The sequence below is a fragment of the Strongylocentrotus purpuratus genome, unplaced genomic scaffold (assembly GCF_000002235.5).
Source record: "Strongylocentrotus purpuratus isolate Spur 01 unplaced genomic scaffold, Spur_5.0 spur5_scaffold_17, whole genome shotgun sequence".
Classification (NCBI taxonomy): Eukaryota; Metazoa; Echinodermata; class Echinoidea; order Camarodonta; family Strongylocentrotidae; genus Strongylocentrotus; species Strongylocentrotus purpuratus.
Window position 1 is genome coordinate 24,251,378 of NW_022145602.1, and position 24,982 is coordinate 24,276,359.

Sequence of the window (24,982 nt, forward strand, 5' to 3'; positions counted from 1 at the left end):
ACTGAGGGTGCTTTTCCATGGGGGGGGGGGGGGGTGGATGTCCAGGGGGTAGGTGTCCGGATACGAAATGTATCATCATCGTAACCTGCTTTTACACTGCAATACAAAATTGTCACTTTTGTCACAAAATCGAAATAGAAAAATTCCTTCAATTTTTTTTTTGAACGCCTGCCTGCATGCTCGCTCTTTAAAATTCGAGACGATTCATTTTTTTTCACGTGACTCACCTCGATTGCATGTTACGCATGCAGGACAGCGACAAGTGGCGCAAGCCCACTACACTCCTACAAATACACTGTCGCTCATAAAGGTGGAATATTTTGTTTTTATCCCAATTTACGGAATTATTAAAAAAATTATTTAAAAATAATAGATCTCGATAATAGTATACATTCTCAGATTTTATTGAATAATAATTTGCCAATGTGTGTTTTGCGTGACTGCTAAAGCATGTGTATGCTACTATGCTTATCAACTAGGGGACCTATGCCCCTAAGTCATAAATGACAGTAATGAGGATTAATGCCCCACAAAAGGGCATTAATATAGCACATCGACACGGTTTTGATCCTGAGGCCTCACAGTTACAAGGCCATTGCTTTGTCACTGAACCATGACTGTACGCAGCGGGGGCTAGGGTAGGGGGCAGTTTCCATAAATATAAAAAAACACAGAAAATGCAATACATTTTCAATAATTTATTGCATATTACCCCGGTTCCCAACATAAAAAATCTTCTGTGTGCCAATTCCTTGAGCCATATTGCATGGCCGTCCAGAGGATTTTTTTATGTTGGGGACCGGGGTAAAATGCAATAAATTATTGAAAATTTATTGCATTTTCTGTTTTTTTTTAAATTATGGAAACTGCCCCCTACGCGAGCCCCCGCTGCCTAGAGTCATGATTCAGTGACAAAGCAATGGCCTCGTAACTGTGAGGCCCAGGATCAAAACCGTGTCGATGTGCTATATTAATGCCCTTTTGTGGGGCATTAATTCTCATTACTGTCATTTATGACTTAAGGGCATAGGTCCCCTAGTTAATAAGCATTGTAGCATACACATGCTTTAGCAGTCACGCAGAACACACATTGGCAAATTAATATTCAATAAAATCTGAGAATATATACTATTATCGAGATCTATTATTTTTTTTTTTTTTTTTTTAATAATTCCATAAATTGGGATAAAAAAAAAATATTCCACCTTTATGAGCGACAGTGTAGGAACGAGCACAAATTGACGGCTTTGAATGGGTTTTTGTAGTAGCGAATTGGTAGTCCCCCAAAATTAACGATTTTTTTCAAAACGGTGTTTGGGATGTGTAAATAAAACTGCAGCCTGTTTGTCGTTAACAAAGAATTCATATATAATGTATCCCGGTTTGGAAATGAAGATAGTATAAATAAATTATGTTTAATTAACACAAATTCGCTTCGCTTTGATCCATTACCGGCTGACATTGGCACTTTCGTAGATCACACCATCCCGGTACTTTGGTGCTGATTTCTATAGACGGCGCATAACTAGGTTTCGGTTTGTTTGGTAGATAATTCCATAGGCGTCGACTTGTGTAAATAGTATTAGCGACTCCGACTTCGACTCGAATGAAGTAACGCCAAATTACTGAGTATAACAGGAAATTACACAAATCATTTATAGTAGGTGGAATCGGCGGCGCTGCAATGTCGGTTAATGCAAATCAATCTGCCTTCAAGTGCATCAAACTAAAAATTCACATTTCTAGAAAGTTGAGTTTCTGCCCTTTCATATGACACCTCAATCAGGAAAAATGAGCGAGGAATGACAAAGTTATGTTTGTTTAAAGTAGTGCTTGCATTTCCATAATTTTATTAAACGAATTCGTTTTCACTGGCTGCCTGCCGTATCAATAAACGAAATTAACAAAAGACTTAACTCCGTTTCTTTGACAATCAGCCGTAGACGAGAGTCTTCATGCATGGCTGATTGTCAACGAAACGGAGTTAAGTCTTTTGTCAAATCTGCTTTTTGATACGGCAGGCACCCAGTGAAAACGAATTCGTTTGTTAAAATTATGAAAATGTAAGGGCTACTTTAAACAAACAGAACTTTGTCATTCCTCGCTCATTTTTTCTGATTGAGGTGTCATATGAAAGGGCAGAAACTCAACTTTCTAGAAATGTCAATTTTTCTTCGAAATTCAGATACCGCCCGCCAAATGTCTTTTTGGTTTCCTTCCTTCAAATTGCTTTGAATCACTCATGCGTGAAATATGCATCATCTGAATCAACTGAAAGAGGAGACTCTAAGCTTTCTAAATATGTATCATTCATTAATTATGGTTGTGATTAAGTTATGATAAAACATCGATACTTCTCGGTTTCGTTTTTTCTGGGACGCACTGTATAGGAGAGATGGAATCAATGGGGCACCAGTAACATAGACAGTACCAGTATGTACCAGTGTTTAAACCGACTGGGCAAATAACGAATTGGAAAAACAGTTAGGTACTGATCCAAATACTATTCTTCTCTTGTGTAGCTACTTGGAGAACAAATATCATTGTGTACGTTTAGGATCTACCTTTAGTGGGCCCTTACCAGTTAAGTTACCTGTGGAGTACCGCAAGGTGCGAGGCTCGGTCCCATCCTTTTTTTTATCATTATAAATGATGTTGCAACCTTTTATCCTCTGAGATTGAAATATGTTGATGATTTGAGTGTCGCTGAAATCAGACACAAATCTCAACCTCCCAGATTGCAAAATCATTTATCTTTGATTACTGATTGTTCTGTTGATAATCCCATTACCCCTAAACCTGAGAAGTGTAAGGTTTTGCATATTTCTTTCCTTCGGAACCAGATTGTTATGCCCTAAGTTAGCATCTGTTATTCTGTCCTTAAGCCTACTGATTTTGTTAAGTTATTAGGAGTGCACTCACAGTCTGATATGAAATGGGATAGACAAGTCGAGAATGTTGTCAAACAGGCATCGTGACCTTGTTTACATCCTTTGTGTTCTTAAAAAACACAAATCTTTACTAGAGGCTTAGGTTGCTATTTATAGTATGTACATTAGACCGTTAGTTGAATATGCCTCCCCGGTCTGGTCAACATCTATTACTGCCAATCAGTCGAACAAGATCGAACGAGTAAAAAAAAAGGTCTTTCCGTATCATTTTGGGATATAATTATGTTGATTACCTTCACGCCCTTGAAGTTTCACAGATTCCATATATTGCAAATAGACGACAACAATTGTTCATATTTTTTTCAAAAATCACTCTTGCAATCCAGACATGCTTCAATGCTTCCCCCACGTATGGATTCCTTACCAAATTTTCGCTAGTTACCCTCTTTGCCACCCAGCTTGCCGTACTTCCAGATACCAAAATTCATTTATACCACAGGCAGTGAAGGTAATCAACATGTTGAAACTTGTGTAAATCTAAAATCCTATCTTGTGTTTTCCCCTCTTTTTCTCAAATTCTTCTCTTTTCCTCTTCCTTCTTTTTCAATTTTTATTTTCCTTTATGTACATGTATTTCAGAATAATTGCAATAATGTCTACAATGTTTTGATACTTATGCTGATTTTACAGAGTCTACAAATCGTATTGATATTTCCCTATCTTTCTTCCTATCTTCTTCCTTCTCTCTCTCTCTCTCTCTTTTTCTTCCCCTTTCTCATGTTCTTCCTCTCTCTCCCCCTGTCTTACTCTCTTCTCTTTCTATGCTCTCTTGTGATTTTCTTTATCGTATGTTACACGTATTTCAGATTAATTGCAATGATGTCTACAATGTTAGATACTTGGGATGATTTTACAGAATCTACAGATGGTATTGGTATGTCCCTAACTTTCTTCATATCTCCTTTCTTCTCTCTCTCTCTCTCTCTCTCTTTCTTCCCCTTTCTCATGTTCTTCCTCTCTCTCCCTCTGTCTTACTCTCTTCTCTTTCTATGCTCTCTTGGGAAATTCTTAATTGTATGTTACTTGTACCATCGCAATACTTAAATTTGTTTAGTTGACATATTCCCCTCTTTTCACCGTTAATCTTTTAAAACCAAGTCTTGTGCATTTTCTTTTTCTTTTTAATAGACTCTCGGTCTACGCCTGATTTAGTTATTGCACAGCTCGAAAGTCCTCTTTTGATGTAATCGTAATGATGTATATTGATTGTTGTTATTGTTTATATGTCCTTTTTGCAATATTTAGTGGTGATAGTTTAGTTAGTTGATATTTTAACTCATGTAACTTATATATTTATTCATTACTGCTGTTTTATTATGTATATTTGATTTAAATTTTATTTTGTACCCGTGACAGGTGTCAGTCTTTGAACCGTTTGCTCTTGGTTTTTGATGTTTTGATTCTAATGAAATCCTTTATATATATATATATATTTATAGATAACTTAATTCAAACCGACGATAAATACACCTACGTCGAAATGATGGAATGGATGTTATCCTCAGTTGTTAAAAAAACATCATTTAATTAATATATTTTCATAAAATTAATTTACTTATTTGTTTCCTATTATTATTATTATTATTATTATTATTATTATTATTATTATTATTATTATTATCATTATTATTATTATCATTATCATGTTTTAAATATTTTGTTGGTGGGGTTAGGCAAGTTAAAATTAAGGTAAATCAAGAGATGAGATAACTTCAGCAAAATTGCGTATATATTACGTCATTGATGTGCATGTATATATGCCAGCGCATGTATGCCAATACACAAATGTTATATTAGCCGTTACTTATTTTGCGAACCATGTTGCCAAAGCAAATTTAATCGATGGATCGATCCTTCGAGTGCTGATATATTCTGAGATATTTTACCTTGTGGTCACCTTTATCTATATAGACAACGTAGTGAAATATCTTTCAAAATTGAGGTGTAAAATAAAGCAAAGGGTATTATCTGAACTTTAAAAGAACCCCCCAAAAAATTAATATAATTAGCACTTGTTTAATATGCAATTAATATATATTTTTCATTTCTACGAGGTTTATAAAACGGAATATATTGCAATACATTAACACTGAATCTCTTAATCACACTTGATAATACATATTTGAATAATATTTCTAATTAAAACATGACTCAAAACGAGTATTCAGGCCGGGTAGAGGTCAAGCAGTTGGCCCGGGATTGCGGCTTAGATATGGACCTGATCAATATTCAGGCCTTGTAGAGGTCAAGCTGGCAGGTGGCAGTTGGAGTCGACTGTTTCTTTATTGGGATTTGTCTCTGTATTAGTATATCCCGAACATCTGTCGTCAGCTTGGATTCGGGGAGCTCAACTTCTGGGATAGTTTTGAATATAGCAGCACGTACAGTATGACAAAGGTGACGAAATGTGCTTACGTACTTGCGCTTCACCGATGCTGCATATTTCATCCTAAAGAATTTTTTAATCGGAGTTTTAATCGTCTTATTTAGTACGGCGATGAAAATGACACACAAACTTTCCAAATCCATAGGGGGATGCGGGAGTGTAAAAACAGCCCAGACGTCATTATCCTGATATGTTTCAGCGCTATCTATTATAAAATCATCGACATACAATAGGCACAGTACATCTCGCTTAAAGATATCTTCGATTTTTTTTGAAATTCATTTAAACAAATTAATTTATATATTTATTTACTTATTTATTATAATTAATATTTGTATTATTATTTTTATTATTATGATTATCATTATTAGGTGATCCAACGGATCACTTCTTAATTTCGTCGAGTTTCTTTTATCTTCCTCATTATAAATATTATTTATTTCTTTCTTTTTATTCTCTCATGTAAATTTATCTGGCAAATATCTCAATAATCTCTAGTCAAGGTCCAAAACATAACATCAAGATTTTTTTTCGACAAAGTGGTCACGTAACCTCCAGGCGCCATTTTCTTGTTTTTCATGCATGACTGTCGACCATCATATTTCAACAACGGAATGTTGTGCAGACTTCTTATGAAGACCGTTAGTTAGTGCATGTGTTTTCCAACTACGGTTTGTGGACTTAAACTCGATTTGACGTCATCTCCATTACGTATTCACGTGTCTAATATTGTAAAACGTGAACATGACCTTGACAAATGTAAATCTTCAATAACTTTGTAATTGAATATAATTTCGACATGAAATATAATATACCACTAATATATCCTAAAGGTAGTACCAGGGACGTGATAGAGAAGGACTTGAATCAAGCCGCTTGACCCCATGTTCCAAGCCGCCGAAGAGTTATGCGCTAATCTGCAACTGTTGACCAGGTGGTGAGATAAAAGAGCGCATGAAATTTCAGGATTTAGAATTCCTACATCAGAAATGGTATCACAGCTACTGTTCGCTGTCCCTTTTAATGATTTCTCATCAATTGTTAAATGTGTAATGAATAGAACAAGCGAACACAAACTTCTGTAATTTAATCCTTTTTCCAACTGCAAAAATACAGAAAACACACGAAAACACGCATTAGCCAACTTATAGTTATCGAAGATTGTATTTCATGGATTGAATAATGGGGCATTAAAACACGCACAAATTAGCGCATTGTCCTAAAATATTGAGTTTTTGTCAGGATCTAGTTTTTCTTTTACCAACTCTGGCACACAAATTATATGAAGGGCGGAGTACTAAATTGGAAAAATTGTTTGATGCACTTTTCCCATTACATTCCCCATATAAAAGTTTATAATTTGGTATGGGGTCATGAATTTGGTTCAAATAATCATGTTGGAAGCATGTGCGATCCTACAATATTTAGTGATTGTTTTCGCGGTTGAAATCGAGTCTAAAGTTATGGCATTGCAAATAATAAACTCTTTGTGTTGTATAGCTCCCCCTCAAGGCTGATATTACTTTAGCTTCAAATAAAATTGTTTCTTGACTACAATCGACATTTTCATCGTCTCAGCTACCATGGAATGGCCTTAAGCGCAATTATATAGAAATATTAAAAATATACCGGGAGCACCGGTTCATTTTTATTATTCAATTTTTCGAAAGCAGAAGTATTTTAGGGCCTATTCTTTTTTTTAGTGCTTATAATACATTCATAGGAGCATCCATATATAATTATATCAACATTTTAAAGAATAATTATCCATCCAAATTTCAAGATTTCCCAAAACTTTGCAATATCTTTAATGGTAAAGACCAGTTTTGGAAACGCCTCCATTTCAAAAAATGAAATAGAAGTTCTTATCACCAATCATGTGAAAGTTTATATTTTGACTAATACGTGATGATACAAATTTTGGCGGGAAACCACCTTCTAATTGATATATTTGGTAAATTATTATATCTATCCGGATATATCTGGATATATAGGGTAGTCCCATGTACATTTTTCTGTGTACAGTGCTTGTAACTCTACCAAGACTGGGCTAAATTTCTTATCATTTTGATAATTCCAGAACTTTGCAGTACACACTATTATACGCTAGCTGATCAATCTTTTCTGATCGATTCCACAACGTTTCTTTCACAATGCAATCGCATGACCAGAACCTGTCTATACCTTACGTTTACGCTTTTTTTTCAAAATCATTCACCACCCACGCCATTTGCATGCACTTTCATACCATTATGGGTATTGTTACGGATATGTGTTAGTTAGCACTTCACACATTAGCGTAAATGATGAAAGCGGGCGCCATGAGCGATGTAATAGTCCAATTGGAAGAGCCGTATTATGGCCGTTTCTGTACAACGCTTACTGAATGGTCATCTACTGCGCATTCGCAAATGTGTGTGCATGTGTGCTGCGTGTTTGAAATTATGTGCTACATGCGATGCGTTTCGTTTACGTAGTCCATGTCATAGCATGGACCGTCTCAAAAAAGCTTTACTTCAACGCGGACTCTCTTTCTAAAAAAATCACATTCGTCAAAAGAGAGAAACGACTTATAATTACATAACGGATCACCTCTATACGACGAATTTAAGTCTAGTTATCATTGTTATCATTATTATTATTATTATAATTAAGATATGCATAATTTTTTTTGAGGGGGGGGGGGGGGGGAGGAGGGAGGAGGAGCAAGTTGAGATTCATGAACATACCTGATGCAAAATTGCAAAATTGTGGATATATTACTTCATTGATATATATGGATGTCGCAGCGCATGTATACACAATTAACAAATGTAGTGTATTTTCGCAAAGAAAATGTATCGATAGCAGTTACTTATTTTGAAAGTCATGTTGCCAAGCAGATCTAATCCACGGATCGACCCTCTGAGTGCTGACATGTATTCTAAGATTCTATACCGGGTGATCACTTTTCTACATAATAATTACATATCTCTTAAAGTGGAATGGGTAAAATACAGCAGAGGGTATTCTCTTGACCTAAAAAAAGGGACAAATTTATTATAATATTAAGCACTTGTTTAATATGCAACTTAAATATTTAGTTTACTTCTACGAGCTTTACAAAGACTGTTATGAAACGGAATAATTTGTAATCCTTAGCAATGTATTCTTCAATTACACTTGGTAATACATATTTGAATAATCTTTAAATTAAAACATGACCGAAATACTAAATGGCTGATAAGAACTTAAGATATTTTAGTTATTGTATAGGCTATGTCCTTTTATTTTGGAAATCGGAGACATTTCCTAATGCCGTTCTGTAATACCTTTCCTCTTCTCATTTAATCTCCAAAACTTCTGATCAGTATTCCGGGTTCGTAGAGGTCAAGCTAGCAAGTGCAAGTGGCAGTTGGAGTCCATTGCACCTTGATGATATTGTGTGGGGTGATTGGGACTTGTCCGGGCTTCAGTATATCTCGAACATCTGTCGTTCAGGCATGTAGCCACGAGGGGGGGGGGGGGCACGTGCCCCCCAACAAATTTCCAAGATCGGTTGAAATTTTGTTGACCCCTTTTTTTTTTACCTCGATCGATTACATGTATGTGCCCCCCAAAAAAAACCCATCAAACTCTGGCTACGTGCCTGCTGTCGTCAGCTTGGATTCGGGGAGCTCAACTTCTGGGATAGTTTTGAATATAGCAGCACTTACAGTATGACAAAGGTGATGAAGTATCTGTACGGTCTTGCGTACCACCAAAGCTGAATATTTTATTATAATTTGTTTATACTTTTATCATTTTAATCATCATATTCAGTATTATGAACACTTCAAGAGGCATTACGGGGTGCCCCATTGCACAAGCATCACATGTATGTAAGGCGGCAGCTTGGTTGCCGCAAAATGATATCTGGACGTCGAGTCCTGATAATGTTAAGATACAATCGGCGCTGATCTAGTTTTTGTGCGCAAATTAATTGATGCACTTTTTAGTAGATGAATACCATTTGCATCGATATGTCTGAATAGTATACAAATATACACTGTCTTGAGAGGTCCTGGTTAAAAGTATGCGCAATAGGTGACTCCAATAGTACTATTTGCTGAGGGGCACAGCCCCGCAGCAAATAATACTTTTGGAGTCACCGAGTACCTCGAATAGAAGGCATTGGTATATTTGTTTTTATATCCTGCATCAAAAATTTGTTGGCTTCTGATTGGTTGAGAGCTCGTCACATGACCAAAAATATTTGAGCTATTTTTAGAAAGTACTATATGAGAGTACTATTTTGGTTTACTATTTGGGAGTTGAAAAAAAAATGTTAATTTTTTTTTTGAATTGAATCAATTTTTTTTTTCAAATCTTAATTTAATGAAAACAAAATATTTCAAATCTTTTTAGATAAAATTTAACATTTTTTTGTTCTAAATTTTTTTCTTCCAATTTTTTTATTTTTTTTATTTTTTTTTTTAAATAATTTTTTGTTGCAGGATATAAAACAAATATACCATGCCTTCTATTCGAAGTACTGGTTAAACTATGGGCCTCGGTGACTCCAAAAGTACCATTTGCTTCGGGGCTGCGCCCCTCAGCAAATAGTACTATTGGAGTCACCTCTTGCGCATAGTTTTAACCAGAACCTCTCAAGGCAGTGTATATTTGTATAATATCCTGCATCAATTCTTTTTGTTTAGAATAACAAAAATGTCAATTTTTATCAAAAAACATTTTAAATATTTTGTTTTCATTAAATTAAGATTTGAAAAAAAGAAAACAAAATTAATTAATTTGTTTTCTTCTTTTTTTTCTCAATTAATTCAACTCCCGAATAGTACTCCTAAATAGTATTCGCATATAGTACTTTTTCAGAGCAACCTTTAAATAGTTTTTGGTCACACATATTTCTGGTCACATGACGAGCTCTCAACCAATCAAAAACCAATACATTTTTTATACATGATATAATATTAGCTACTCCGACTCAAGTCTTTGATTCTGAAGACGTGAATGCAATTATAAAGGAAATGAAAAAATAATAATAGTTAGGTTAAATCGTCGGGGCTGAAATGTTGATTATTGACAATAAATCTGCTTTCAGGTCCGTCAAACCAAATACGTTTATGATAGATGAAATCAATGAGGAACACGTAACATACACATTTATGTACCATTGTTGTGGTCGTAGAGGTGTCGTGGTCGAGTGGATATGTCACCGGACTGTGGATCACAAGGTCCGCGGTTCAAGTCCCGCCGCGGCACTAATGTCATTTGGCAAGACATTGATCTACATTTGCCACTCTCCACCCAGGTGTTAAAATGGGTACCCGGTAGGATGCGAAAGCTAATGTGGTTTGATTAGCAAGTGGCGCTTGTAAAATGGCGACTGGCTGGAATGCTCCCCAGGGAGTGGAGAATGTGCATACCTTGTGTGCGGGTAAGCCTGAATCCGATGACCGGGGTAATAATATGTTCCGCGCCTAGAAACGTAGTATTAGGCGCATTATAAATGTGAGCTATTATTATTATTATTGTTTATACCGACAGAGCCTTCAAAAGGAATCAGAAAACTCACTGATAAATAACTGTAATAATTATCGATGATAAATACACCTACGTCTAATTGATGGAATGAATGAATGGTGTAGATTTTACTTGACTGCTAAGAAAGCATAAATGCTGTAAGTAAGCAAACAGACGGTCGACGGCTTTAGGTCCTCTCCGAGGGACCTGGCAATGAGTGTTAATGCCTTACCAAAGGGAACCAGCGCATCGCCTTGGTTTTGAACCCGGGTTACCGGATTACAAGACCACTGCTCTACCGATTGAGCTATCGCGCCTCATAAATCATAAAAAAAAAGAAAGAATCATCAATGATTGATTTATTTTTTAATTTTCAATTATTAATATAAATATATTTAGTGGGTGGAGGGGGGATAATGGGCAAGTTGAGATTAGGGGGAATGCATAAATAAAATGTTTTCAGCAAAACTGTATATTGATTACCTAAATGATGTGCAAAGGCCTGTATACAAAATTCAAAAAATCAAAAGCTACTTTGGGTACTTTTAAGTGAATTGCCTTTTTTTATTTCTCCACTTTCCCTTTAGCCGTGTAGCTTTATGTTGTTATATACACTGTTGGTCCTAATGGTGTAATAATTATACGTCGCCGCCCCCACAAATACACAAAAAAACTAAGAAAATGCAATAAATTATCAATTAATCATTGAATTTTGCCCCGATCCCCAACAGAACAAAAATCCTCTGTTTGGCCATGCCTTGAACCATAATGCATAGCCCTACAAAGGAATTTTCCTTTTAGGGGCTGGTAGAAAATTCAATGAATTATTTATAATTTATTGCATTTTCTTTGCTTTTTTGTATTTGTGGGGGCGGCGACGTACCCTAGCCTCCGCTCCAAACAGTCATGATTCAGTGGCTAAGCAATGGCCGCATTACTGTGAGGCACCAGGATCAAAACCGTGTCGATCAGCTATATTAATGCCCTTTTGTGAGGAATTAATCATCATTACTGTCAGTTATGACATAAGGGCGTAGGTCCCCTAGTTGATTAGCATAGTAGCACATACATGCTTTAGCAGTCACGCACAACAAACACTCGCAAATTATTTTTTAATAAAATCTGAGAATGTTTACTATTATTTAGATCTTTCAGGAAAAAAAAAAATCATTTTGGAATCAAGCTCTTCATGTTTAAGTGGGCTGATTAATTGTTTCATAATGATATCTGGACTGCAATAGGCCCGTTAACACATCGCAAACGTTATCAATATTCTTTGGACTTTCATTTCAGCTACTGGAATAAAAAAAAAACATTAAAAACGTTGAAGTATGCCCTTGAGTTGATAATCATTATCAGCGCCGTATAATATCAAACCGGCGACATCGAATAAGGCACGGTATGTCCCATTTAAAATCTAAACATCACCAACAAAACGTTTGTTTGCGCCATCGCACAGTGGGCCAGGGAGGAACCAAAGTGCGCCAAAACTCTTTTTTTTTGTGATTTTTCTTTTCTTGCCCAGTTGAAAGATAATACATTGAAGAATACCTCAGTAAAATATTTAATTCCGGTATGCGCAATAAGGGTATAAGTTTACTCCTTCAAACAACAAAATCTTACATATTCACAATTTTAGTGCAGAAGTGACTTACTTTATAAATCTTTAAATTTAACATGAAGTTTTTAAATATTGATATGAAATTTCTCTCTCATACTCCTGATGGACTAACTATCCATGTTTTTTTTTATAAATCCAGAGGAAATGTTTGGATTTCCAGAGATTTCTGCTTTGATTTTATTGCCAACGTTTGCTCTGATGTCTAAGCTTTAAGTTGATACCAGATTTGGCTGCCCGATTCTGCCCGTTATTATGTTAGAGTCCCTTTTCCTTGCAAGATTGCCCCCAAAATGTGTTTATTTTGGTCCTGGGCTAAATCATGAAGGATTCGCGGTCATAAATCACGTCGCGTGGGGGCGCGTGACACTTGTTCTGACACCGCTGACCTAAATAAACACATCTTCGGGGCATTGTTGCAAGGAAAACGGCTCTAACATCATAACGGGCAGAATCGGGCAGCCAAATCTGGTATCAACTTAAAGCCTAGACAACAGAACAAATGTTGGTTATAACATGTAAGCGGAAATCCCTGGAAATCCAAACATTACCTCTTGATTTATAACAAAATTAAATCCCCCAAAATGAGTTTTGGCGCACTTTGGTTCCTCTCTGGCCCACTGTGCATCGCCTGTACAGCCCGCGCAATCTTACATAACAGCGTCAATCCTTGGTCGGTTACCATTGAAATCCATCGGTATAAAAGTATAATCGTCCTCAGCTGCCTTTACACTGAAACCAAAATCATCGATATTTCTCACACGGCGAAAAGTCAAAACAATAATTGTTTCTTTTTTATAATCACCTTCTGAAATTTACAAATTTTTAACAGTACAAACGCCCGCTCTTGAAAATGTGGTTTGATTCTGGTTTTTGCACATGTGACTTGCCTTGGTTCCGTGCTAACGCATGCGCAGTACTCACCTCACAATCGTAATGAGAAAACATCGTCCGTTTTTATAGCTTTTTTGAGTAGTGTAAATGGCAGTTTCCCCATATTGATTCGGATATTGAGGCAATTCAAACCAAAAAATTGTTTGAGTAATACCTGCCTAGCTTGGATCCATTAGCAGATGATATTTAGCCGTTTCGTAGATTACAACATCCCCCGCTATCATGCGGAAGGCAATTAAAGTTCTGATGGTTGTAAGACAAGAAATATTTTCAGCTAAATTACGAAATCAACTACCATCATTTGATATAATTTTATCAGCTGTAAAACGTTATTATGAAATGGAAAAATATATATACCAAACAAATCTCAGAGAAAATAAATTGAAAAAGAAATGGTTTCACTTTAGAAAATATTTTGAGAGTGTTGGAAATGTGCTAACATAAACATGATCATGTATTTTATGTTTCGTATTTTTTTTAAATTGTATATTCAAAGTACTAATTTTGTCATAAATGTTTGTTTTTATCTGCCACAAAAGTTTTCGGCCGTGATTATTATTATCTGTGTCAAGCCATTATGTATGGAAATTATTTATTTAATTATTTGTATATGATATATGGATGTTCTGTATATGATTTATTTATTTATTTATTTATTCAAATTTTATTTAAAATAGAGGGTAGGTACATTCAGTTTAACAAAACTGCTTTCCAAGTACGCCCTCTAGAACAACAAAACAAGTATGTGATATACAAAAATACAAGGAGTATATATACAACAAAAAAATATAACATTCATCAAAACTAAACATTGACATATTTGACATAATATAGAGTACAAACATATATAACATAAGAAAAATAATTATACCGGTAGAGGGAAATAAGAACGAAGATTCGACTATAATAAATGCTTTGCCAATTGGCATCCGCGCTTAAATATTTGAATAGATTTGGTTGATTGAATTGAGGGAGGAAGTTTGTTAAATAGGGTGCTTGCTTTATATGAGAATGATCTTTTTTTGAATTCGATTTTGGGGTATGGGATGTCAAGTAGAGAGTTTAAGGAATAGCGGGTACAGTAGTTGAAGGTGCGATATTTTATAAGTGATTTTAAATAAGTTGGGGCCATGACATTTCTAATTCTAAAAGCTAATAAACAGTAGTGATATTTTAATCTTTGTTCGACTGATTGCCAATTTAAAGTCGTAAGAAGCGTACATTGTGGTGTGTCGTAATCTTTATTTAAAATCAATCTCGCAAATCTATTTTGTAACTTTTGCAGTTTCGATAAATTTGTCTTTCAGCAGTTTCCCCAAGCAGTACAACAATAGTCGATATGTGGTAAAATTAATGCAAAATAGAGGTTTACAAGGGTTGGGTATTAGGCGTTTTATACGACGAATACATCCAATAGAACGAGATATCTTAGTACTTATATATTTTATATGTTCCGACCAGGAAGGCTGTGGAAGGGGAAAAATATTATAAAAAAAAAACAACATATGCCACTGGCGCCTTTGTAGATGACACCATCCCGAATGCTGGAAAACAAAGTCACATTGGTGCTGATTTCTATAATCAATGCCCACCTATGTTTTGGTTCATATTGATTTATGCAATTTCATGTAAGCACATTTTGGTACATGAATGCCATAGGCGTCGACTTTTCCAAAGAGTATTAGCGACTCCGACCTTGTGACATCATCTATCAGTCATTAATGAGCTAACTTGAGAAAGTGGTATGGATCTTTGCCGAAGTCAACCACCTGTTACAATACGTGATACAATAGCAACATACAAGTTGATATGTCAGACATGCTGTAGCATCACGAGGAAGACAAAGGCAATAATGATGTATTGTACATATGTATGAAAGCATGCAATTCTATTATGAACGTGTGCTAAGCTGGGAGAAATAACATACCATTGTCTATTCTAGAATATTAGTTTAGTTTGACATGTCTGACATAGCAACTTATATGTTGTTATTTTTTGTGGTATTGTAACAGGCGGTCAACTTTACATGCCACTTTCTCAAGTTAGCTCATTGATGACTGACAGATGATGTCACAAGGGAAATGAGATCTGGAGGTTTTTGGGGTGGAGCTTAGCAAGTTTAGCAATATTTCAAAATCTATGAAACAAACTCAGAAGTTTACATATCAAAATATGAAATGTATGCAGGACTTCACACCAACAGGAATACACTTGTATTTCGATGTGTTTTAGAGGTGGACCTGATTAGTATTCAGGCTGGGTAGAGGTCTAACTGATAAGTGGCAGTTGAAGTCCACTGTATATTTATTATGATGGTTGGGATTTGTCTCGGTATCAGTATGTCTCGAACATCTGTCGTCAGCTTTGATTCGGGGAGCTCAACTTCTGGGATAGTTTTGAATATGATGATCACGTACAGTATGACAAAGGTGACGAGATGTTCTAACTGAATTGTGCACTACAGAGGCTGCATATTTTATTCTAAGGATTGTTATATTGGGGGAGGTGGTGGGGGGGGGGGGGTAATCATCATACTCAATTTGATAAAGATGACAAACGAAACTTCCAGGTCCGTTTTGAGGTGCCTGAGCGTTTGTGCACCCTGTATTTCTAAGGCGGCTGCATGGTTGTGACCCAATTATATATGGACGTCAATAGGCTCGCGTTTACACACCATAACGATTTTCTTTTTTGCATTGCCATTTTACACTACTGGAACTACCCATGGCTTGCTATTGTCTGGAGCATTATTGTCAGCGCCTCCTAATTTGAAACCGTCAACATGGAAAAGGTACTGTGCGTGTCACTTAAAATAGAACCATCTCCAACATAACGTTGGTTGGCGCCATCGCCTGTGCAGCTCGCGCAGTCTAACATGACGGCGCCGATCCTAGGCCGAATATACTGGAATTCCCGCGGTAGATACATTTTATCGTCGTATGCTGGATTTTGTTTTGTCTGGGACACACAATCGGCCCGTTCACACGTAACAATTAGTGCGATTTGCACCGCGATGCAAAGATCGGCTTTTCTTGCGATTGTACACACATGTAAATTTAGTGCGAACAGGATCGCGATGCGAAGATTGGTTTTTTATCAACCATTCTAACACAGGGAGAATTCTCGCTCGACAGCAAGAACGTCTGAACTGCACATGCGTAAATCATCACAATATATCCGCGCTTGGAATCCTGGGATTAAATAAATCGATTTTGATTCTCAATACCATTCACACACACAGCGGCAAGCAAACTATCGCGATTATTATGAAAAATAGCAAAGCTTATACTGTGAATTGGACAGCGATGCAAATCGCGAAGATCAGTGGAATTATTCTGTCCACACATGCAAACAAACTAAAACCGATTTTAATTTTTTTTTCTGTAGGTTTGAACTGACCTTATGTAGCATCCGTCAAAAAAATTACTAGGTTTTGTTGTTGTTGTTACAGGAAGTTGCTTTTTTGACTTGATAACTTTTTGTATCTTTTCCCATTTAGCTTAGTATATTTATTCCTCCATTATCATTGCCCCTTAAAAACTATGGTACAAACCAATATGCAAATGGAATAGATCCTAAATAAACCATTCAAATGCGGTAGTACACGCACTGAAATATAAAACTGTCTTATATGTACGAAATGTATCAAAGGGAATGTACATTATATCAATAAATGCAATCAACCTGTATATCAAATGGAACCATTTGTCTTTTTTCCTCATTATAATATACCAATCAAGCAAACACCGTGTGTAATACATCTATATGGAAATATTAATACAACTGTATACAAATCATATGTGCTCATTTTACGGTACATACACATACTGTAGCGATAAAACCTTTCAATTTCATCGCTTAGTCTTTTCTAAGATATAACAACTAAAATGGCTATTACATACCTACTTGCTGTTTTTTTTTCAGGAGAGAAAAACTACATATTTCGCCAGGATGCAACAAGAAATCATAAATTGGTTCCCTGGAGTATAGCATTTGGAAGCATCTTCAAATTGAATTTTCGTTGTATCACAATAAAAATGGTTTTTTTATCTATGAGACTTCTGCCTACTCGTTTTTACAAGTATCATCAGACTGACGTTTTATTGCCACTGGATGGGGGTAGTACGACAATATGAGAGAATGGGAATGTCCAATGATGATAGGTTAAACTGGCCCATGTCGCGGGTCATGATATGGTCGCGTTCTTTCTGGATATGCACCGCCTCCCGGATCCATCTGTTGAATTTGATGTTATTTTGGGTTAGTATTTGGCTTCCTTTCCATTTTATGGTGTGGTTGTGCTGTGCCACGTGGTCGCTAAAAGCTGACTTGTTGAAAGTTGTGCCGGACTCTTTTTCTTGGCTCTTGTAACGTGTGCCCTTTTTATTGACTCGGATTTTTGCTCGTGTTCGGTCTTTCTTACTCCAAACATTCTGTCTGTCTCGCCTTTGAATATTTTATTAAGTCGTTACATGGGATGTGGTACACAACCCCGTGGAGTCTTCAATTGTGCGCATGTCCGTGTGATGCACTAATGAACTACGTAGTTTAGAGAAGGGCCTCATCGTAGTTGCATTGTTGCACTTCTTGAGGACTCTCTGGAAGGCTTCTGATGTTCCCTTGACATATGGAATGGTAACCGTTTCTTTCCGTTTAGTGTTACGGGGCGGTTCTGATCTAGGGGCTGTGGATTTCATGGCTGCTTCCGTTTTTCTGAAGGCCCAATCCGGGTAGCAACACTTCTTAAGGCATGATTTGATGTGGTTGGTTTCTGTCTGTACATCATCAAGATCTGTGATGGTGCTTTGGGTTCTGTCCATGAGAGTGCGGAATACCCCAAGTTGATGTTGCAAGGGGTGGGGTGAGGTAAACTGGAGATATTGACCTGTATAGACTTTATTTAGGTAGACTAAGAGCTTGACACCACCGTCATGTTTCCCTTGTGATGCGTGTGTTCAGAAATGGGATAGAATTGTCTTCTTCCATTTCCATCATCAAGTACATCATCCAAATACCGATTACATAATCTGCTATTTATGTAGGGGGTGGCGGTACAAAAGACTGTCTCTTCAATTTGCTCCATAAATAGGTTTGCTATAATGGTGGAGACTGGGCTGTCCATAGCTGCTCCGAACTTCTGGCGGTAGATCTGACCGTCGAATAGGAAGTAGGTGATGGTGAGTATCAGGTTACACAATTCCACGATATCATCTACCGAAAGATTGGTCCTGTCCTTTAGTCCCCAATTCTTGGTAAGACGTTGTCTTACGATGTTGAGAGATTGGTCGATGGGAGTGTTGGTGAAGAGGCTGACGACGCCTAGCGACATCAGAACTTAGCTATTATCTAGAGCAATAGCCGTGGTTACTTCGGCGAATTTTTTCTCGAGTTGTTGATGTGGTGGTCCGAATTCCCGACCAATGGGGCAAGGATGTCTGCCAAAGTTCTTGATGTAGTCAACAATGGGATGTTAAGGTAAGCCTTCTTTGTGGGTTTTGGGAGTACAGTATAACCGATGAATATTCTCTGCAGTGGGATAGATATAGTGATACTGCTTCTCTCGTCGTACTACCCCATCTAGTGATGATGCCTGCAGCAACGAGTAGGCGAAAGTCTCACAGGTAAAACAACCATTTTGATTTTGATACCACGATAATTCAACTTATGAATAACTACCAATCGGATAAACCTATTCATAGTTGTTGCCATCTGTCCACATCCAAAATCAGTGACCACAAGCTGGCGCTATACAATTACACTGAGATTATTTAAATTATTTAAGTCGACCGACTTGTTATCAACTGTGGTCACACACTGTTAATGTATACACATTATTATTTTATTATTATTTTAGACTTTCAAATATCTTTTTTTTTCTTTAGTTGTGCTTCCCCAAAATAGCCCATCCAACCAAATCGATATCCCATTGTGCCTTGGAATGAAAAACCAAAAAATATAAAGTTAAAATGAAAAAACACAATCAAAGTAGCACAGGTGCAGAAAAAAGAAATATTTAAAAAGTAAGTTAAATGAATTAAAAAAAATTACACTTCAAACTTAATACATAATCAAGCTCAATAATATTTGCAGTAATATTGTTAGAAAGGACAAGAATCTTTAGAGACTGAAAGGAGAGAAAGAACGAATTAAGAAAGCTTACATATTAAACAGAGAGAAAGAGTAAGAATAAAGAAATGAAGGAAAGAAGGGGTAAAAAATAAAAAAAACGAATAAGAGGGAAAGAGAAAAACTTGTGAGAAAATAGATTATTTTGACATCGGCAAGAAAAGGGAAAACACATTAGGGGACAATCTGAAATGCATGGACATTTCATTTTCATTTCATTTCATTTCATTTATTTATTTAAACACGGTAACTCTCTCAGCCTAAATGGCTGATTTTTTTAGAAAGTCCGTGTTAACTGAATAAAAAATATGCAAATTATATAACAAACAAAAGCCAGTCACAAAAGATAACAAAACATAAACATCTGAAAAACAAACGAATCAAATAAAAACAAAGGTAAGCATAATCGGCAAGGGAAACTATGAAGAATAAGAAAGAGGTTTTTTTAATTATAATGTAAAAAATACAATTAACAATAAAGAATCAAAATTAGATAATTAACAGAGAAGTTTATTGTAAACCGAGAGTAGGCTGATTGACTCTCCTCCCAAAGGTCAGCCCCCCGCTACCTAGGTGGTGACATGATGTTTTTGTAAAAACATTTTTATTCTCTATGGTTTTTAGTTCCTGTGAAATTGTGTTCCAGCATTTTGCCCCTCTAAAACTTAAACTCCTTATTTTATAATCCGTTTGACCTTTAGGTAATGCGAAATTATGAAAATAGTGTCGTGTATTATACACGGGGTTTCGCTTTTCAAAGAAACGTAGAATAGGTTTTGGTGCATTATTATAAAACATTCGGTCCATCACTATTAATATCTTTTTAAAAATCTTTCAAAAATGTTATCTAAATTCAAAAGTAAGAAGAGCTGATCTGTTTGGAATCTTGGGTCTTCCCTTAAAACAATTTTTAGCGCTTTATTTTGTAAAGTTTGAAGTTGTCTTAAGTTCGTAACCCCTGTATTTGCATAAACTATATCACCGTAATCAAAATGGCGTCGTATCATGGACTTATAAAACAATTCTGCTTGGCGTTGTGTAATAATCGGACGAATTCTCCTTTGTATATATAATTTAAACAAAACCTTTCTTCTTATGTCGTTGATATGAAGGTTCCCTTTTAGATTCTCGTCTAGAATTACGCCACGATACTTGCACGATGAAACGCTCAGAATGGGTTAACTCTCTACTAGTAAATGTATATTAGGATCAAGTCTGTTTAAATTACTTTTGGTACCTACAACAAAAAACTCACATTTCTTAACATTTAATTTCAGTTTGTTGCATTTTAGATATTCACATACGGATCTTGGGTCTTTGTTTAAAGTTGTTGTCAAATCTTGAACATTGTTACTACTGAAATATAAACTCGTATCGTCAGCATACATTAATACCTTAAAATGCTTCACTGCAGTTGGTACTCTCAAATGCTCCATACTCATTTTTGGGGCAAACATATTCTTGTATACGATCAAAATTAATACGTTCAATGCCATTTTGGACAATGTTGGGCTTCAGTTTTATTTCTATTCCTCATCATTCTATATTAATGCATAACATTATAATTAGGAAGTTTTCCTTTTACACAATAAACCATTAAGTGGTCTCTCAGAGTCACATACAATACTCCACTTTACTGAATTTGCTGGGAATTGTTCTTCAAAATCAAATCAATTAATGAACTTGAGTTATTTGTTACACGAGTTGCTTCCATTATAAGTTGCTCACATTTATGTTAGTTAAATATTTCAAAGAGCTGTTTAGCTTGCCACTGGCAGTTTTTCTCCTTCATGTCACAGTTCATATCGCCAAGAATGACAAATATGTTCCAGTTCCATCGATCATTTCAAGGTTGTCTTAGAATTTAGTGAACAAGTCGGAATTTGGTAACGATGGTCTATACCATGTTACTACATGATTATATTTGTGCTGATCTTCATGTATTTCCATCACAATGATTTCCAGGTCTGTTGGCATAAATTCCGGTTTAATTATATATTTCAGCCCTTCACGTACATATGCTGCGACTCCTCTGCCTGAATGGTAAGCAAGGCTACGCATAACGTATTATTGATAATATCAAATTCACCATGGAAGGCAATAGATCTACATCGTCTGCAAATATGACGACGTTTGCAGAAAAATTAAATAAATCCAATTAAAATTATTTAAAATCCATGCATAATAAGATAAACATAGGAACATTTATTATGTTTAAGATTAACATTATCAACACTTCAAAACATTTGTACTTCTGCCAAGTTCCTCCGTGCAAAACAATGAACTCATGGCACGTGCCCTTAACTGAACCCCAACAGAAGTTAATATGGGAAAAGGAGAATGAAAGTATAGGTTAAGGAACATGCAAAGGAGATAAACCAAGTACCATATCAAGAAAAAAGAGGAATAGTCTGGATATAATATATAATATTCTGATAAAACATTGAATTTAAAAACTGATAAAAAAATGCATTGCATCTCTCATTATATCGCTTAGTCGCAAAGCTATACAAATTACGATATAAAGACTATTTATATATTATGTAACGAGGGCGTCAGGGAAAAACTTGGGTGTACACTTCGATCCCCTTCCTTGTTTGTGTGCTTACTCGAACTTTGTGTTCTCTTTCCCTTTCCCGTTTCTTTTTGAGTAGCAAAACAAGCCACTAAGCTTTAATTTCCTCGGTCATTAAATCTTGTTTTGATCCATTGATGAATTATTTGTTATTTTATATAAATTTCCATTTAAAACCATGATAAAAATAAAAAAATCAATCAAATGAACAGTACAACTATTACCAATGGTGACCCTCAGCCTATGGAAAATAGATGATTCAGTAATATAGAGATATCGACTGCTTTGAGAGACCTGGCTGGTTTTATATGCTCAAGTGAACTCGTGCATCCTGCCATTACCATGAGGAGGCGCGCCTGGGTGGGTGGCGCGCCGAGGGGTCATGGCAGGATCTGAGCAAGGGTCCGAGAGCATATAAAACCAGCCAGACCTCGAATAATAAAGCAGTCGATATCCCTTTTATATGCCAAATTCAAACAAAAATCTACCAAGAATTCTCACCTTATCCTTTTATCGAGTAAAGATTGGTAAAACATCACGGAAAATCTGTCTATTTATCACAAACGAAAAATGACTGAAATTTTCGATCAGTTGGGAATCGCAGACAAAAAACACTGTATGGTGTCCGCGCTCGCTCAAAGAACATTTTAACACGTAAACCAATGGCAATCGCAGCAAGATTTTATTATTTGCCCGGTAGCTGGAATTTTGCCGGGATTTTACTCTTGGACTTTTAATAGGTTTTGGCATTTTCGTTTCTTTACGGGAATGTCTAAAATCACGGCTGCAATTTCGACCAATCAGATGAGTGTATGAGGTATATTACACTGTATAATAGTTTGCGTTACACTTCTTGTATCACAGCTTCCAGAATCACTTTTAAACGATTTCAAGCCACCTGCACAGACCGTTTTGACATAACTGAGGTACTTTTTTGAGGGTTTGTTTTCTCCTATGAAGTCGTTTTGTTACCTGGGCGTGCGTGAGTATTTTTTCAAAGGAATACAAAATAGTTATTACGTTCATGCATATGTACAAATTTAACCAGTGAGATTTTAGGTTTAATATATTTGCACATAATGTAGGTCAAACTTTAATATGGCAGTTGGGATGAACTGTATTTTTTAATTATTGGAATGACTTGTCTCAGACTTTTCCCTTTAAATGTTGGTCGTCAGTTTGGATACGAGGAGCTTACATTTTGAAATATATGTAAATGGAGTAGCACGTTCATTATGACAAAAGTGACGAAATGTCATTACGTGATTTGGCATCACAATATCTGCACGTTTTATACAGTGTCATCCAAATACCAAACTTCTGTTGGATGTCTGTAATCATGTAAAATCGTGAACAAGCGTTGACAGGTTTGATTGCGAATCATTGTTTGTCCTTTCCTTGCAATTCCACATTCGTTCAGGAACCGCCTTTGGAAATTTAATAGACCTAGCTGATCACATTCTGAGGCTCTCTTTAATGAGCCAGAATACCTTCAGTTCAGGACTAATCAGGATGCTTAGAATATATAAGCAAACCTCGCGTTGACCAACACGTTAATTAAAATAACTTAAATGAGCAGGAGCGAACTCTATTATAGGCTTCAGTGTAAGTATCTTTGGCCAATTCTTTGTGAACTAAAAAAACAAAAGATATTTAGTGAATCTGGGTTTCGTGATTTTTTTATCACACTTTTCAATCGATAACATAAAGGTCGTAGCAGTAAATATTAATATACAAAGACAATATAACATTAATCTATCACACGTAGTGTAATAAATGCATTGTAAATGTGAATAGGAAGAGTATTAATTTGGAATGTACATTTTGGGCAAAAAAAAATTACATTTAAATAGATGATCACACGAGAAATTATTTAAAAATCTGTTTCATATTAAGGTTGTTTTGGGATTAGAAGGGAAGGCCAGCCCGGCATCTAAAATAAATTTACATCCAGGCTTATCACCTGTCGAGTCTCTTACAACAGTGTGTATGTGTGTGTGTGTGTGAGTGGGGGGGGGGGGGCACAAACAACAATGATGCTTCCTTAAAAAAAGGGGCACTTACAGAGGGAAATCTCTAAGCAACTTTTACCATTTTCAGTCATTGTTATACCCCTACATTCTGATTACATAATCAGGGATGATTTTAATACTTGTTTCTTTCTTCAAATGGTCTAAGTTATTTCCTAAACATAAAACTTTGTAGTTAGGTGTGGGGGTCTGAATTGTTTGAAAAAACAACAAAATAATTATATCAACTATAAATGCGGGCCAGCGTGTGTCAAATTTAAAAAAAAGGTTGCTCTTAGTCGTTTTAAATAAGGGGCACTTATCGAAAGGGAAAAGGGCATTTATTAGCAAACCAAAAGGAGTACGTGTCTAAGAAAAAATGGCGTTTTTCAGAGATGGAAAGGTTGGAAAATCCTTGCACCTCAAAAGGGGCAACCACTAGTAGAAATGAAAAGGAAATTTATTAAATGGAAAAGGGGCATTTGTCAAAGGAATAAGGGAAACCTATCAGATGTAAATAGGGATATTTATGAAAAGGGAAAAGGGGCTCTCACAAAAAAATGACAAGGGGCACTAATCAGACGGAAAAGGTCACTTATTCGAAAGAAAAAGAGCAACGTGTCAAAGTTAAAAAAGGGCAAATATCGGAGGTTTATAGGGGCAATCATCCGAGAAAAAAAGGACACTAGTATAATAAAATGGAACAGGCTCCTATTTGAAGGAAAAAGTGGCACAGTACAAAGGGGCGCGTTCGGGATATTTTTAAAAAGTGTGTGAGGAGAGGGCACTGTATGGACAAAATAAAATAAAATTCTGATGAGCCAGTTTAATTGAAAACTGTCTGGAAATGAATTTCATCTCTCATATTATTACTTGGTCACACAGCTACGCTAAGTACGATATAAATAAGATTTCCAT